Genomic DNA, 15,634 nt, shown 5'->3' with positions numbered 1-15,634 from the left:
GTGTGTGTGTGTGTGTGTGTGTGTGTGTGTGTGTGTGCGCGCAGATAAACAGGACTAAAGACCAGACCCTTCAGATAAACAGGACTAAAGACCAGACCCTTCAGATAAACAGGACTAAAGACCAGACCCTTCAGATAAACAGGACTAAAGACCAGACCCTTCAGATAAACAGGACTAAAGACCAGACCCTTCAGATAAACAGGACTAAAGACCAGACCCTTCAGATAAACAGGACTAAAGACCAGACCCTTCAGATAAACAGGACTAAAGACAGACCCTTCAGATAAACAGGACTAAAGACCAGACCCTTCAGATAAACAGGACTAGAGACCAGACCCTTCAGATAAACAGGACTAAAGACCAGACCCTTCAGATAAACAGGACTAAAGACCAGACCCTTCAGATAAACATGACTAAAGACCAGACCCTTCAGATAAACAGGACTAAAGACCAGACCCATCAGATAAACAGGACTAAAGACCAGACCCATCAGATAAACAGGACTAAAGACCAGACCCTTCAGATAAAGAGGACTAAAGACCAGACCCTTCAGATAAACAGGACTAAAGACCACATCCTTCAGATAAACAGGACTAAAGACCAGACCCTTCAGATAAACAGGACTAAAGACCAGACCCATCAGATAAACAGGACTAAAGACCAGACCTATCAGATAAACAGGACTAAAGACCAGACCCTTCAGATAAACAGGACTAAAGACCAGACCCTTCAGATAAACAGGTCTAAAGACCAGACCCTTCAGATAAACAGGACTAAAGACCAGACCCTTCAGATAAACAGGACTAAAGACCAGACCCATCAGATAAACAGGACTAAAGACCAGACCTATCAGATAAACAGGACTAAAGACCAGACCCTTCAGATAAACAGGACTAAAGACCAGACCCTTCAGATAAACAGGACTAGAGACCAGACCCTTCAGATAAACAGGACTAGAGACCAGACCCTTCAGATAAACAAGACTAAAGACCAGACCCTTCAGATAAACAGGACTAAAGACCAGACCCTTCAGATAAACAGGACTAAAGACCAGACCTTTCAGATAAACAGGACTAAAGACCAGACCCTTCAGATAAACAGGACTAAAGACCAGACCCTTCAGATAAACAGGACTAAAGACCAGACCCTTCAGATAAACAGGACTAAAGACCAGACCCTTCAGATAAACAGGACTAAAGACCAGACCCTTCAGATAAACAGGACTAAAGACCAGACCCATCAGATAAACAGGACTAAAGACCAGACCTATCAGATAAACAGGACTAAAGACCAGACCCTTCAGATAAACAGGACTAAAGACCAGACCCTTCAGATAAACACGACTAAAGACCAGACCCTTCAGATAAACAGGACTAAAGACCAGACCCTTCAGATAAACAGGACTAAAGACCAGACCCTTCAGATAAACAGGACTAAAGACCAGACCCTTCAGATAAACAGGACTAAAGACCAGACCCTTCAGATAAACAGGACTAAAGACCAGACCCTTCATTGAAACAGGACTAAAGACCAGACCCTTCAGATAAACAGGACTAAAGACCAGACCTTTCAGATAAACAGGACTAAAGACCAGACCCTTCAGATAAACAGGACTAAAGACCAGACCCTTCAGTGAAACAGGACTAAAGACCAGACCCTTCAGATAAACAGGACTAAAGACCAGACCCTTCAGATAAACAGGACTAAAGACCAGACCCTTCAGATAAACAGGACTAAAGACCAGACCCATCAGATAAACAGGACTAAAGACCAGACCTATCAGATAAACAGGACTAAAGACCAGACCCTTCAGATAAACAGGACTAAAGACCAGACCCTTCAGATAAACAGGACTAAAGACCAGACCCTTCAGATAAACAGGACTAAAGACCAGACCCTTCAGATAAACAAGACTAAAGACCAGACCCTTCAGATAAACAGGACTAAAGACCCCTTCAGATAAACAGGACTAAAGACCAGACCCTTTCAGATAAACAGGACTAAAGACCAGACCCTTCAGATAAACAGGACTAAAGACCAGACCCTTCAGATAAACAGGACTAAAGACCAGACCTTCAGATAAACAGGACTAAAGACCAGACCCTTCAGATAAACAGGACTAAAGACCAGACCCATCAGATAAACAGGACTAAAGACCAGACCCTTCAGATAAACAGGACTAAAGACCAGACCCTTCAGATAAACAGGACTAAAGACCAGACCCTTCAGATAAACAGGACTAAAGACCAGACCCTTCAGATAAACAGGACTAAAGACCAGACCCTTCAGATAAACAGGACTAAAGACCAGACCCATCAGATAAACAGGACTAAAGACCAGACCCTTCAGATAAACAGGACTAAAGACCAGACCCTTCAGATAAACAGGACTAAAGACCAGACCCTTCAGATAAACAGGACTAAAGACCAGACCCTTCAGATAAACAGGACTAAAGACCAGACCCTTCAGATAAACAGGACTAAAGACCAGACCCTTCAGATAAACAGGACTAAAAGACCCCAGACCCCAGACCCTTCAGATAAACAGGACTAAAGACCAGACCCTTCAGATAAACAGGACTAAAGACCAGACCCTTCAGATAAACAGGACTAAAGACCAGACCCTTCAGATAAACAGGACTAAAGACCAGACCCTTCAGATAAACAGGACTAAAGACCAGACCCTTCAGATAAACAGGACTAAAGACCAGACCCTTCAGATAAACAGGACTAAAGACCAGACCCTTCAGATAAACAGGACTAAAGACCAGACCCTTCAGATAAACAGGACTAAAGACCAGACCCTTCAGATAAACAGGACTAAAGACCAGACCCTTCAGATAAACAGGACTAAAGACCAGACCCTTCAGATAAACAGGACTAAAGACCAGACCCTTCAGATAAACAGGACTAAAGACCAGACCCTTCAGATAAACAGGACTAAAGACCAGACCCATCAGATAAACAGGACTAAAGACCAGACCTATCAGATAAACAGGACTAAAGACCAGACCCTTCAGATAAACAGGACTAAAGACCAGACCCTTCAGATAAACAGGACTAAAGACCAGACCCTTCAGATAAACAGGACTAAAGACCAGACCCTTCAGATAAACAGGACTAAAGACCAGACCCTTCAGATAAACAGGACTAAAGACCAGACCCTTCAGATAAACAGGACTAAAGACCAGACCCTTCAGATAAACAAGACTAAAGACCAGACCCTTCAGATAAACAGGACTAAAGACCAGACCCTTCAGATAAACAGGACTAAAGACCAGACCTTCAGATAAACAGGACTAAAGACCAGACCCTTCAGACCCTTCAGATAAACAGGACTAAAGACCAGACCCTTCAGATAAACAGGACTAAAGACCAGACCCTTCAGATAAACAGGACTAAAGACCAGACCCTTCAGATAAACAGGACTAAAGACCAGACCCTTCAGATAAACAGGACTAAAGACCAGACCCTTCAGATAAACAGGACTAAAGACCAGACCCTTCAGATAAACAGGACTAAAGACCAGACCCTTCAGATAAACAGGACTAAAGACCAGACCCTTCAGATAAACAGGACTAAAGACCAGACCCTTCAGATAAACAGGACTAAAGACCAGACCCTCAGATAAACAGGACTAAAGACCAGACCCTTCAGTGAAACAGGACTAAAGACCAGACCCCTCAGATAAACAGGACTAAAGACCAGACCCTTCAGATAAACAGGACTAAAGACCAGACCCTTCAGATAAACAGGACTAAAGACCAGACCCTTCAGATAAACAGGACTAAAGACCAGACCCTTCAGATAAACAGGACTAAAGACCAGACCCTTCAGATAAACAGGACTAAAGACCAGACCCTTCAGATAAACAGGACTAAAGACCAGACCCTTCAGATAAACAGGACTAAAGACCAGACCCTTCAGATAAACAGGACTAAAGACCAGACCCTTCAGATAAACAGGACTAAAGACCAGACCCTTCAGATAAACAGGACTAAAGACCAGACCCTTCAGATAAACAGGACTAAAGACCAGACCCTTCAGATAAACAGGACTAAAGACCAGACCCTTCAGATAAACAGGACTAAAGACCAGACCCTTCAGATAAACAGGACTAAAGACCAGACCCTCAGATAAACAGGACTAAAGACCAGAATCAGGACTAAAGACCAGACCCTTCAGATAAACAGGACTAAAGACCAGACCCTTCAGATAAACAGGACTAAAGACCAGACCCTTCAGATAAACAGGACTAAAGACCAGACCCTTCAGATAAACAGGACTAAAGACCAGACCCTTCAGATAAACAGGACTAAAGACCAGACCCTTCAGATAAACAGGACTAAAGACCAGACCCTTCAGATAAACAGGACTAAAGACCAGACCCTTCAGATAAACAGGACTAAAGACCAGACCCTTCAGATAAACAGGACTAAAGACCAGACCCTTCAGATAAACAGGACTAAAGACCAGACCCTTCAGATAAACAGGACTAAAGACCAGACCCTTCAGATAAACCTAAAGACCAGACCCTTCAGATAAACAGGACTAAAGACCAGACCCTTCATAAACAGGACTAAAGACCAGACCCTTCAGATAAACAGGACTAAAGACCAGACCCTTCAGATAAACAGGACTAAAGACCAGACCCTTCAGATAAACAGGACTAAAGACCAGACCCTTCAGATAAACAGGACTAAAGACCAGACCCTTCAGATAAACAGGACTAAAGACCAGACCCTTCAGATAAACAGGACTAAAGACCAGACCCTTCAGATAAACAGGACTAAAGACCAGACCCTTCAGATCAGGACTAAAGACCAGACCCTTCAGATAAACAGGACTAAAGACCAGACCCTTCAGATAAACAGGACTAAAAAGACCCTTCAGACAGGACTAAAGACCAGACCCTTCAGATAAACAGGACTAAAGACCAGACCCTTCAGATAAACAGGACTAAAGACCAGACCCTTCAGATAAACAGGACTAAAGACCAGACCCTTCAGATAAACAGGACTAAAGACCAGACCCTTCAGATAAACAGGACTAAAGACCAGACCCTTCAGATAAACAGGACTAAAGACCAGACCCTTCAGATAAACAGGACTAAAGACCAGACCCTTCAGATAAACAGGACTAAAGACCAGACCCTTCAGATAAACAGGACTAAAGACCAGACCCTTCAGATAAACAGGACTAAAGACCAGACCCTTCAGATAAACAGGACTAAAGACCAGACCCTTCAGATAAACAGGACTAAAGACCAGACCCTTCAGATAAACAGGACTAAAGACTTCAGATAAACAGGACTAAAGACCAGACCCTTCAGATAAACAGGACTAAAGACCAGACCCTTCAGATAAACAGGACTAAAGACCAGACCCTTCAGATAAACAGGACTAAAGACCAGACCCTTCAGATAAAAACTAAAGACCAGACCCTTCAGATAAACAGGACTAAAGACCAGACCCTTCAGATAAACAGGACTAAAGACCAGACCCTTCAGATAAACAGGACTAAAGACCAGACCCTTCAGATAAACAGGACTAAAGACCAGACCCTTCAGATAAACAGGACTAAAGACCAGACCCTTCAGATAAACAGGACTAAAGACCAGACCCTTCAGATAAACAGGACTAAAGACCAGACCCTTCAGATAAACAGGACTAAAGACCAGACCCTTCAGATAAACAGGACTAAAGACCAGACCCTTCAGATAAACAGGACTAAAGACCAGACCCTTCAGATAAACAGGACTAAAGACCAGACCCTTCAGATAAACAGGACTAAAGACCAGACCCTTCAGATAAACAGGACTAAAGACCAGACCCTTCAGATAAACAAGACTAAAGACCAGACCCTTCAGATAAACAGGACTAAAGACCAGACCCTTCAGATAAACAGGACTAAAGACCAGACCTTTCAGATAAACAGGACTAAAGACCAGACCCTTCAGATAAACAGGACTAAAGACCAGACCCTTCAGATAAACAGGACTAAAGACCAGACCCTTCAGATAAACAGGACTAAAGACCAGACCCTTCAGATAAACAGGACTAAAGACCAGACCCTTCAGATAAACAGGACTAAAACAGGATAAACAGGACTAAAGACCAGACCCTTCAGATAAACAGGACTAAAGACCAGACCCTTCAGATAAACAGGACTAAAGACCAGACCCTTCAGATAAACAGGACAGATAAACAAAGACCAGACCCTTCAGATAAACAGGACTAAAGACCAGACCCTTCAGATAAACAGGACTAAAGACCAGACCCTTCAGATAAACAGGACTAAAGACCAGACCCTTCAGATAAACAGGACTAAAGACCAGACCCTTCAGATAAACAGGACTAAAGACCAGACCCTTCAGATAAACAGGACAGATAAACAGGACCCTTCAGATAAAAGACTAAAGACCAGACCCTTCAGATAAACAGGACTAAAGACCAGACCCTTCAGATAAACAGGACTAAAGACCAGACCCTTCAGATAAACAGGACTAAAGACCAGACCCTTCAGATAAACAGGACTTCAGATAAACAGGACTAAAGACCAGACCCTTCAGATAAACAGGACTAAAGACCAGACCCTTCAGATAAACAGGACTAAAGACCAGACCCTTCAGATAAACAGGACTAAAGACCAGACCCTTCAGATAAACAGGACTAAAGACCAGACCCTTCAGATAAACAAGACTAAAGACCAGACCCTTCAGATAAACAGGACTAAAGACCAGACCCTTCAGATAAACAGGACTAAAGACCAGACCTTTCAGATAAACAGGACTAAAGACCAGACCCTTCAGTGAAACAGGACTAAAGACCAGACCCTTCAGATAAACAGGACTAAAGACCAGACCCTTCAGATAAACAGGACTAAAGACCAGACCCTTCAGATAAACAGGACTAAAGACCAGACCCTTCAGATAAACAGGACTAAAGACCAGACTCTTCAGATAAACAGGACTAAAGACCAGACCCTTCAGATAAACAGGACTAAAGACCAGACCCTTCATTGAAACAGGACTAAAGACCAGACCCTTCAGATAAACAGGACTAAAGACCAGACCCTTCAGATAAACAGGACTAAAGACCAGACCCTTCAGATAAACAGGACTAAAGACCAGACCCTTCAGTGAAACAGGACTAAAGACCAGACCCCTCAGATAAACAGGACTAAAGACCAGACCCTTCAGATAAACAGGACTAAAGACCAGACCTTTCAGATAAACAGGACTAAAGACCAGACCCTTCAGATAAACAGGACTAAAGACCAGACCCTTCAGATAAACAGGACTAAAGACCAGACCCTTCAGATAAACAGGACTAAAGACCGGACCCTTCAGTGAAACAGAGATAAAAAGTCATGCTGAGTAGAACAGGTGAACCCAAGAGCAGACTCAGACGAGGAGACTGGGATGAGGTAACCAAGGTATTTATTGAACCACAGGGGGAAGATGGGGTGCAGGCCAGGGGAAGCTCAGGTGGGTTGCAGGAAACCCGATGTGGAGTCTGAGGCTGGAGCGAGGGGAGTTGGGACTGGACAAGCAGGTCCGGAGAGGAATCCAAGGACGCAGTGGAGTGTGGGGTCCAGGACAGAGTAGCAGGTCTGACGAGATGTTGGACTGGAGACAGGGGCCAAAGTCAGAGCGGGAAGAATGAGCAGAGGTTAAGATCTGGCAGCGTGGAAGTGGCAGGGCTGAGTATTTGTAGAGGTCTTGATTATGGAACAGGTTGCAGCTGGTGGGGATCTGCTCAGCCTCCAGCACCGCCTGTCTCCACCCACACACACACACACACAGGAAGAGGGAGAGAGCACTGGGGGCAGGTTAGGGAGACACAGGATGAGAAGTAGAGGGCGTGGCAGGAGCAGATGTAACATAAAGACCCGAACAGACCAGACCATTATGCTACAAAGAACATACCTTTCAGTGAAACGAGACTAAAGATCAGACAATTCAGTTAAACATGATTAAATGACAATCAGAAATGAACAGACCAACTTATCTATGTGTATTGTAGATTTTTTATTTTATTTTTTTATTTCACCTTTATTTAACCAGGTAGGCTAGTTGAGAACAAGTTCTCATTTGCAACTGCGACCTGGCCAAGATAAAGCATAGCAGTGTGAACAGACAACACAGAGTTACACATGGAGTAAACAATTAACAAGTCAATAACACAATAGGAAGAAAAAAAGGGGAGTCTATATACATTGTGTGCAAAAGGCATGAGGAGGTAGACGAATAATTACAATTTTGCAGATTAACACTGGAGTGATAAATGATCAGATGGTCATGTACAGGTAGATATATTGGTGTGCAAAAGAGCAGAAAAGTAAATAAATAAAAACAGTATGGGGATGAGGTAGGTAAAAATGGGTGGGCTATTTCCGATAGACTATGTACAGCTGCAGCGATCGGTTAGCTGCTCAGATAGCAGATGTTTGAAGTTGGTGAGGGAGATAAAAGTCTCCAACTTCAGCGATTTTTGCAATTCGTTCCAGTCACAGGCAGCAGAGAACTGGAACGAAAGGCGGCCAAATGAGGTGTTGGCTTTAGGGATGATCAGTGAGATACACCTGCTGGAGCGCGTGCTACAGGGATGGGTGTTGCCATCGTGACCAGTGAACTGAGATAAGGCGGAGCTTTACCTAGCATGGACTTGTAGATGACCTGGAGCCAGTGGGTCTGGCGACGAATATGTAGATACACCAGGTATGCTGTTAGACCAGAGTAGTACATTATCTATATATACACTGCTAGATCAGAGTAGTACAGTATATATAAATATATATATATATAGATATACTGATAGACCAGCGTTGTTTTATAAGGGCACAGGGCGAGACCCAGATGCAGACATGGGAGGGAGATGGTTCGAGTCTATGATATATATTATAATCCAAGGGAGAGGCAAAAGATCATAAACAAGGTCAGAGTCCAGGAGGTACAGAGTGGCAGGCAGGCTCGAGGTCAGGGCAGGTAGTATGGTAAGGCAGGTGGTTTCAGGGTCAAGGCAGGCAAGGGTCAAAACCGGGAGAACTATCAAAAGAGAGATAAGAAACAGCAGGAGCATGGAAAAACACGCTGGTTGACTTGACAAGGCGAACTGGCAACAGACAAACAGGGAACGCCGGAATAAATACCCAGGAACTAATGGGGAAGACGGGTGACACCTGGAGGTGGGTGGAGACAATCACAAAGACGGGTGAATCAGGGCGTGACACCTGGAGGTGGGTGGAGACAATCACAAAGACAGGTGAAACAGGGCGTGACACCTGGAGGTGGGTGGAGACAATCACAAAGACAGGTGAATCAGGGCGTGACACCTGGAGGTGGGTGGAGACAATCACAAAGACAGGTGAAACAGGGCATGACACCTGGAGGTGGGTGGAGACAATCACAAAGACAGGTGAAACAGGGCGTGACACCTGGAGGTGGGTGGAGACAATCACAAAGACAGGTGAAACAGGGCGTGACACCTGGAGGTGGGTGGAGACAATCACAAAGACAGGTGAAACAGATCAGGGCGTGACACCTGGATGTGGGTGGAGACAATCACAAAGACAGGTGAAACAGATCAGGGCGTGACAAAAGTGTGTATATAATCTGCGTTCAGTCTATTCATCACAATTTACTACTGTGTTCAAACAACAAAAGCAACCAGTGCACTATTGCACCTTGAATACTGTAGGTACACACATTGCATTATGAGAATGTTATGTTGCCTGTAAAAATAGTTTTGTTTTAGGTTTCAGGTTCACAATCAACACTTTCAAAAGAGGAAATGTAAAATTAAAATGATACTGAAAACCAAATTAAAGGAATAAACATCCCATTAAATAAAATGATGAGCAACAGGGTTGCCGACGGAGCTGTGAGGTGAACGGCACCTCAGTACCTCCAGGCTCTGATCAGGCCCTACACCCAAACAAGGGCACTGCGTTCATCCACCTCTGGCCTGCTCGCCTCCCTACCACTGAGGAAGTACAATTCCCGCTCAGCCCAGTCAAAACTGTTCGCTGCTCTGGCCCCCCAATGGTGGAACAAACTCCCTCACGACGCCAGGACAGCGGAGTCAATCACCACCTTCCGGAGACACCTGAAACCCCACCTCTTTAATGAATACCTAGGATAGGATAAAGTAATCCTTCTCACCCCCCCCCTTAAAAGACCTAGATGCACTATTGTAAAGTGGCTGTTCCACTGGATGTCATAAGGTGAAAACAACAATTTGTAAGTCGCTCTGGATAAGAGCGTCTGCTAAATGACTTAAATGTAATGTTAAATGGGGTGACTGGCCAATCATAGTGTCTGTCTGTCTTCCATGATGTGGAGCAAGCGCACACACCTCTCTACGGGCACCACCTGGCGTCCTACCTGGGCACCACCTGGCATCCTACCTGGGCACCACCTGGCGTCCTACCTGGGCACCACCTGGTGTCCTACCTGGGCACCACCTGACGTCCTACCTGGGCACCACCTGGCGTTCTACCTGGGCACCACCTGGCGTCCTACCTGGGCACCACCTGGCGTTCTACCTGGGCACCACATGGCGTCCTACCTGGGCACTACCTGGGTTCCTACTTGGGCACCACCTGGCGTCCTACCTGGGTACCACCTGGCGTTCTACCTGGGCACCACCTGGTGTTCTACCTGGGCACCACCTGGCGTCCTGCCTGGGTACCACCTGGCGTTCTACCTGGGCACCACCTGGCGTTCTACCTGGGCACCACCTGGGGTCCTACCTGGGTACCACCTGGCGTTCTACCTGGGCACCACCTGGCGTTCTACCTGGGCACCACCTGGTGTTCTACCTGGGCACCACCTGGCGTCCTGCCTGGGTACCACCTGGCGTTCTACCTGGGCACCAAGTGGCGTCCTACCTGGGCACCACCTCGCTGACCGGGGTGCCGCCGGTGACAACGGTCGGGTCCAGGGCGTCTTTGGCGGGAACCCAGCACCTCTCCTCCGGCCCATAACCCACAGTCAACCAGGTCCTGGAAACCCAACAACCATACCCTCTGCCCGACCCAATAGCGGGGAGCCAGGGTCCGGTGGCGGTCCGCTTGCCGATGATACCCAGAGGTGGTCTTGAGAATAGCTGCCCGAGCTCTTTTCCAGGTACGCCGACAGCGGCTGACGAACATCTGGGGAACCTATCCACCACCGTCAGCATGGTGGTGTTACCATCTGACGGGGGAAGCCCAGTGACGAAATATGGGACCAGGGGCGATGAGAGAGAGGGAGTGGCTGAAGGAGGCCAGACAGAGCTTGCCGCGAAGTCTTGCTTTGAGCAGACACCATGCATGCGGCGACGAAGGCCTAGGCATCAGGAGCCATGGTGGGCTACCAGAAGCATTGTCGGAGGAAAGCCAGGGTACGACGAGCTCCAGGATGACAGGTAAGCCTGGAGGAGTGAGCCCATTCCAGGACCTGAGGCCGGGCCGAATCAGGAGTGAACAGGGGGCACGTTGTGCCTGGGAACGTTGTTTCTTACGGACCAGAGCCTCAATAACCCAAACAACCAAAGCCGCCAAACATGAGGCAGGGAGGATGGTCTCAGATTCAGAGGAAGTGGCAGTAGAACTGTACAGATGGGAGAGTGGCCACGATGTACTCCATGGCCTTGGTCTCAGGATCAGACAGGGAAATAACCGGCCTCGAGGTGGTGTGGTACCTTGGAGGAGGTCAATAGCACAATCGTAAAGGGAGGTAGCACGAGCGTTGCTGAAAACCTCCAGGAGGTCATGGTACTCTGCCCTGGAGGCAGACGTTCCGGGGAAGGCTGCGCCACCTTCAGGCAATGTGAATGGCAGAACGGGCTCCAACCCAGGATTGGACCCGTGGTCCAGGCAATATCGGGGTTGTGCTTCTGGAGCCAAGAAAATCCCGAAGCAATAGGGATTGGTGAGACTGAATGAGGAGAAGATGTATTGACTACCCGCATATTAATGGTAACTGTGCGTGACTCTACCAATGGAGCTGCCGTCCAGTGCCCTGGCGGCCATGGGAACGGAGAGGAGTTAAGTAGGGATACTTAGTTCTGATACCACGGTAGCGTCCATGAAACTATATTCTGCTCCAGAGTCAATGAGAGACTTAGACAAAAAAAGGAGTTTGGGTAATGGGAATTAGAGAATTTCCAGTCTGGCTCACCAGTGTAATCGTACCTACTAATGAGTCAGGTCTCTTCACTGGGCAGGTGGCTATGTAATGCCCTGTAGCACCACAATATAGACAACTGTTGGAGCTTAGCCTGTGTGAACGTTCCCTAGGGGATAATCTAGCGCTTCCCGGTGTATCCAATTCACCGGGTGGTCGATGATTCTCGAGGGAGCTCGGGTGGTCTCGGATCCTCTCGGAAAAACAGTCTTCGGGGACTTCCAGATTCCGTCACAGCCACAGCGGATGGACGAGTGTAACCCAGGCCAGACCTCTCACTCCTGCGTTCCCATGTCCATCAATCCTAATGATGAGGGCGATGAGGGAATCGAGGTCCACTGGTAACTCCCGAGCAGCTAGCTCATCTTTTATCACCTCTGATAATCCATGAAGAAAGGTATCGAACAGGGACTCCGGATTCCAGGCCCTCTCGGCGGCAGACGTGTGAAAGTCTACAGCATAGTCTGCCACACTATGGGAGTCTTGACGTATTTCAAGTAGTTTTCGGGACGCTTCTCTTCCGGATACTGGAGAATCGAAGACAGGGCAGGCAGTATGGTCAGGCAGGCGAGTTCAAACTTTCATTAAATGACACATGCAAGATAGAAAATTAAAGCTACACTCATTGTGAATCCAGCCAACATGTCAGATTTCGGCGAAAGCATAAGATGCTATTATCTGATGATAGCACAACAGTAAACAAAGAGAGAGAAGCATATTTCAACTCTGCAGGCGTGACACAAAACGCATAAATAAAATATAAATCATGCCTTACCTGTGATGAGCTTCTTTTGTTGGCACTCCTATTTGTCCCATAAACATCACAAATGGTCTTTTTGTTCGATTAATTCCATCGATATCCAAAATGTCCATTTATTTGGCGCGTTTTAATCCAGAAAAACACCGCTCCCAAAATATCTCAAAAGTTACTTGTAAACTTTGCCAAAAAATTTCAAACTACTTTAGGTATTTCTAAACATATATAAATTGAAGACAGGATGATCAGGGGCAAAACAAACTGACGCTACTTTTCTGGTTACGCGCCTCTATCAAAAGGTACACATCAAGTGACGTTATGAGCTATGGTACTTCTTCATTACACAAAGGAAAACCCTCAACCAATTTCTACAAACTGGTGACATCCAGTGGAAGCGGTAGGAAAAGAAGGAAAGTTTATTAGAATTCTGGATTCCCCATGAAAACATATTGAAAAGACAGTGACTTAAAAAATAAAATCTGAATGGTTTGTCCTCGGGGTTTCGCCTGCTAAATAAGTTCTGTTATACTCACAGACATGATTCAAACTGTTTTAAAAACTTCAGAGTGTTTTCTATCCAATACTAATAATAATATGCATATATTAGGATCTGGAACAAAGTAGGAGGCGGTTCAGTTTGGGCACGCTATTTATCCAAAAGTGAAAATGCCGCCCCCTACTCCAAACAGGTTAATGATGGTGTTGGAGTCGTGCTTGGCCATGCAGTCGTGGGTGAACAGGGAGTACAGGAGGGGACTGAGCATGCACCCCTGGGGAGCTCCAGTGTTGAGGATCAGCGTGGCAGATGTGTTGCTACCTACCCTTACCACCTGGGGGCAGCCAGTGAGGAAGTCCAGGATTCAGTTGCAGAGGGAGGTGTTTAGTCCCAGGATCCTTAGCTTAGTGATGAGCTTTGAGGGCACTATGGTGTTGAACGCTGAGCTGTAGTCAATGAATAGCATTTTCACATAAGTGTTCTTTTTGTCCAGGTGGGAAAGGGCAGTGTGGAGTGTAATAGAGATTACATCATCTGTGGATCTGTTTGGGCGGTATGCAAATTGGAGTTTCTGGGATAATGGTGTTGATGTGAGCCATTACCAACCTTTCAAAGCACTTCATGGCTATGGACGTGAGTGCGATGGGTCTGTAGTCATTTAGGCAAGTTGCCTTTGTGTTCTTGGGCACAGATACTATGGTGGTCTGCTTGAAACATGTTGGAATTACAGACTCAATCAGGGAGAGGTTAAAAATGTCAGTGAAGACACCTGCCAGTTGGTCAGCACATGCCAGGAGCACCCGTCCTGGTAATCCGTCTGGCCCTGCGGCCTTGTGTATGTTGACCTGTTTAAAGGTCTTCCTCAAGTTGACTATGGAGAGCGTGATTACCCATGTTCCAGTCTGTGATAGCAAAACATTCCTGTCGTTTAGCATCTGCTTCATCTGACCACATTTTTGTACACCGAGTCACTGGTGCTTCCTGCTTTAATTTTTGCTTGTAAGCAGGAATCAGGAGGATAGAGTTGTGGTCGGATTTACCAAATGGAGGGTGAGGGAGAGCTTTGTACGCGTCTCTGTGTGTGGAGTACCGGTGATTTATATTTTTTTTCCCTCTGGTTGCACATTTAACATGTTGATGGAAATTTGGTAGAACTGGTTTAAGTTTCCCTGCATTAAAGTCTCCGGCCACTAGGAGCGCCGCCTCTGGGTGAGTGGTTTCCTGTTTGCTTATTTCTTTATACAGCTGACTGAGTCTGGTCTTAGGTGCCAGCATCTGTTTGTGGTGGTAAATAAACAGCCATGAAAAGTATAGGTGAAAACTCTCTAGGCAAGTAGTGTGGCCTGCAATTTATCACAATATACTCTACTTCAGGCGAGCAAAATCTAGAGACTTCCTTAGATTTCGTGCACCAGTTGTTGTTTACAAATATGCACAGACATCCCCCCCTCGTCTGCTGTTCTATCTTGCCGGTGCAGCGTGTATCCCGCTAGCTGAATACCCATGTCGTCATTCAGCCACGATTCCGTGAAACATAGGATATTACAGTTTTTGATGTCCCGTTGGTAGGATATTTGTGATTGTACCTCTTATAGTTTATTGTCCAATGATTGCACGTTGGCCAGTAGTATTGACGGTAATGGCAGCTTTCCCACTCGCCTTTTCCGGGTCCTGATCAGGCATCCGTCTCTTTGTCCTCTGTACCTGCGTCGCTTCCTCTTGCAAATAACGGAGATGTTGGACCTGTCGGGTGATTGGAGAATGTCTTGTGTGTTTTGCTTGTTGAAGAAAAAATCTGAGGTGAGTGTCCTGTCCTGATATCCAGAAACTCTTTGTCTAATCCGAGGTGAGTGTCCTGTCCTGAAATCTAGAAGCTCTTTGTCTAATCCGAGGTGAGTGCCCTGTCCTGATATCCAGAAGCTCTGTGTCTAGTCCGAGGTGAGTGTCCTGTCCTGATATCCAGAAGCTCTTTGTCTAGTCCGAGGTGAGTGTCCTGTCCTGATATCCATTAGCTCTTTGTCTAGTCCGAGGTGAGTGCCCTGTCCTGATATCCAGAAGCTCTGTGTCTAGTCCGAGGTGAGTGTCCTGTCCTGATATCTAGAAGCTCGTTGTCTAATCCGAGGTGAGGGTCCTGTCCTGATATCCAGAAGCTCTTTGTCTAGTCCGAGGTGAGTGTCCTGTCCTGATATCCAGAAGCTCTTTGTCTAGTC

The sequence above is a fragment of the Oncorhynchus nerka genome, linkage group LG7 (assembly GCF_034236695.1).
Source record: "Oncorhynchus nerka isolate Pitt River linkage group LG7, Oner_Uvic_2.0, whole genome shotgun sequence".
Classification (NCBI taxonomy): Eukaryota; Metazoa; Chordata; class Actinopteri; order Salmoniformes; family Salmonidae; genus Oncorhynchus; species Oncorhynchus nerka.
The sequence above is the reverse complement of the archived record's forward strand: the minus strand, read 5'-3'. Positions refer to the sequence as shown.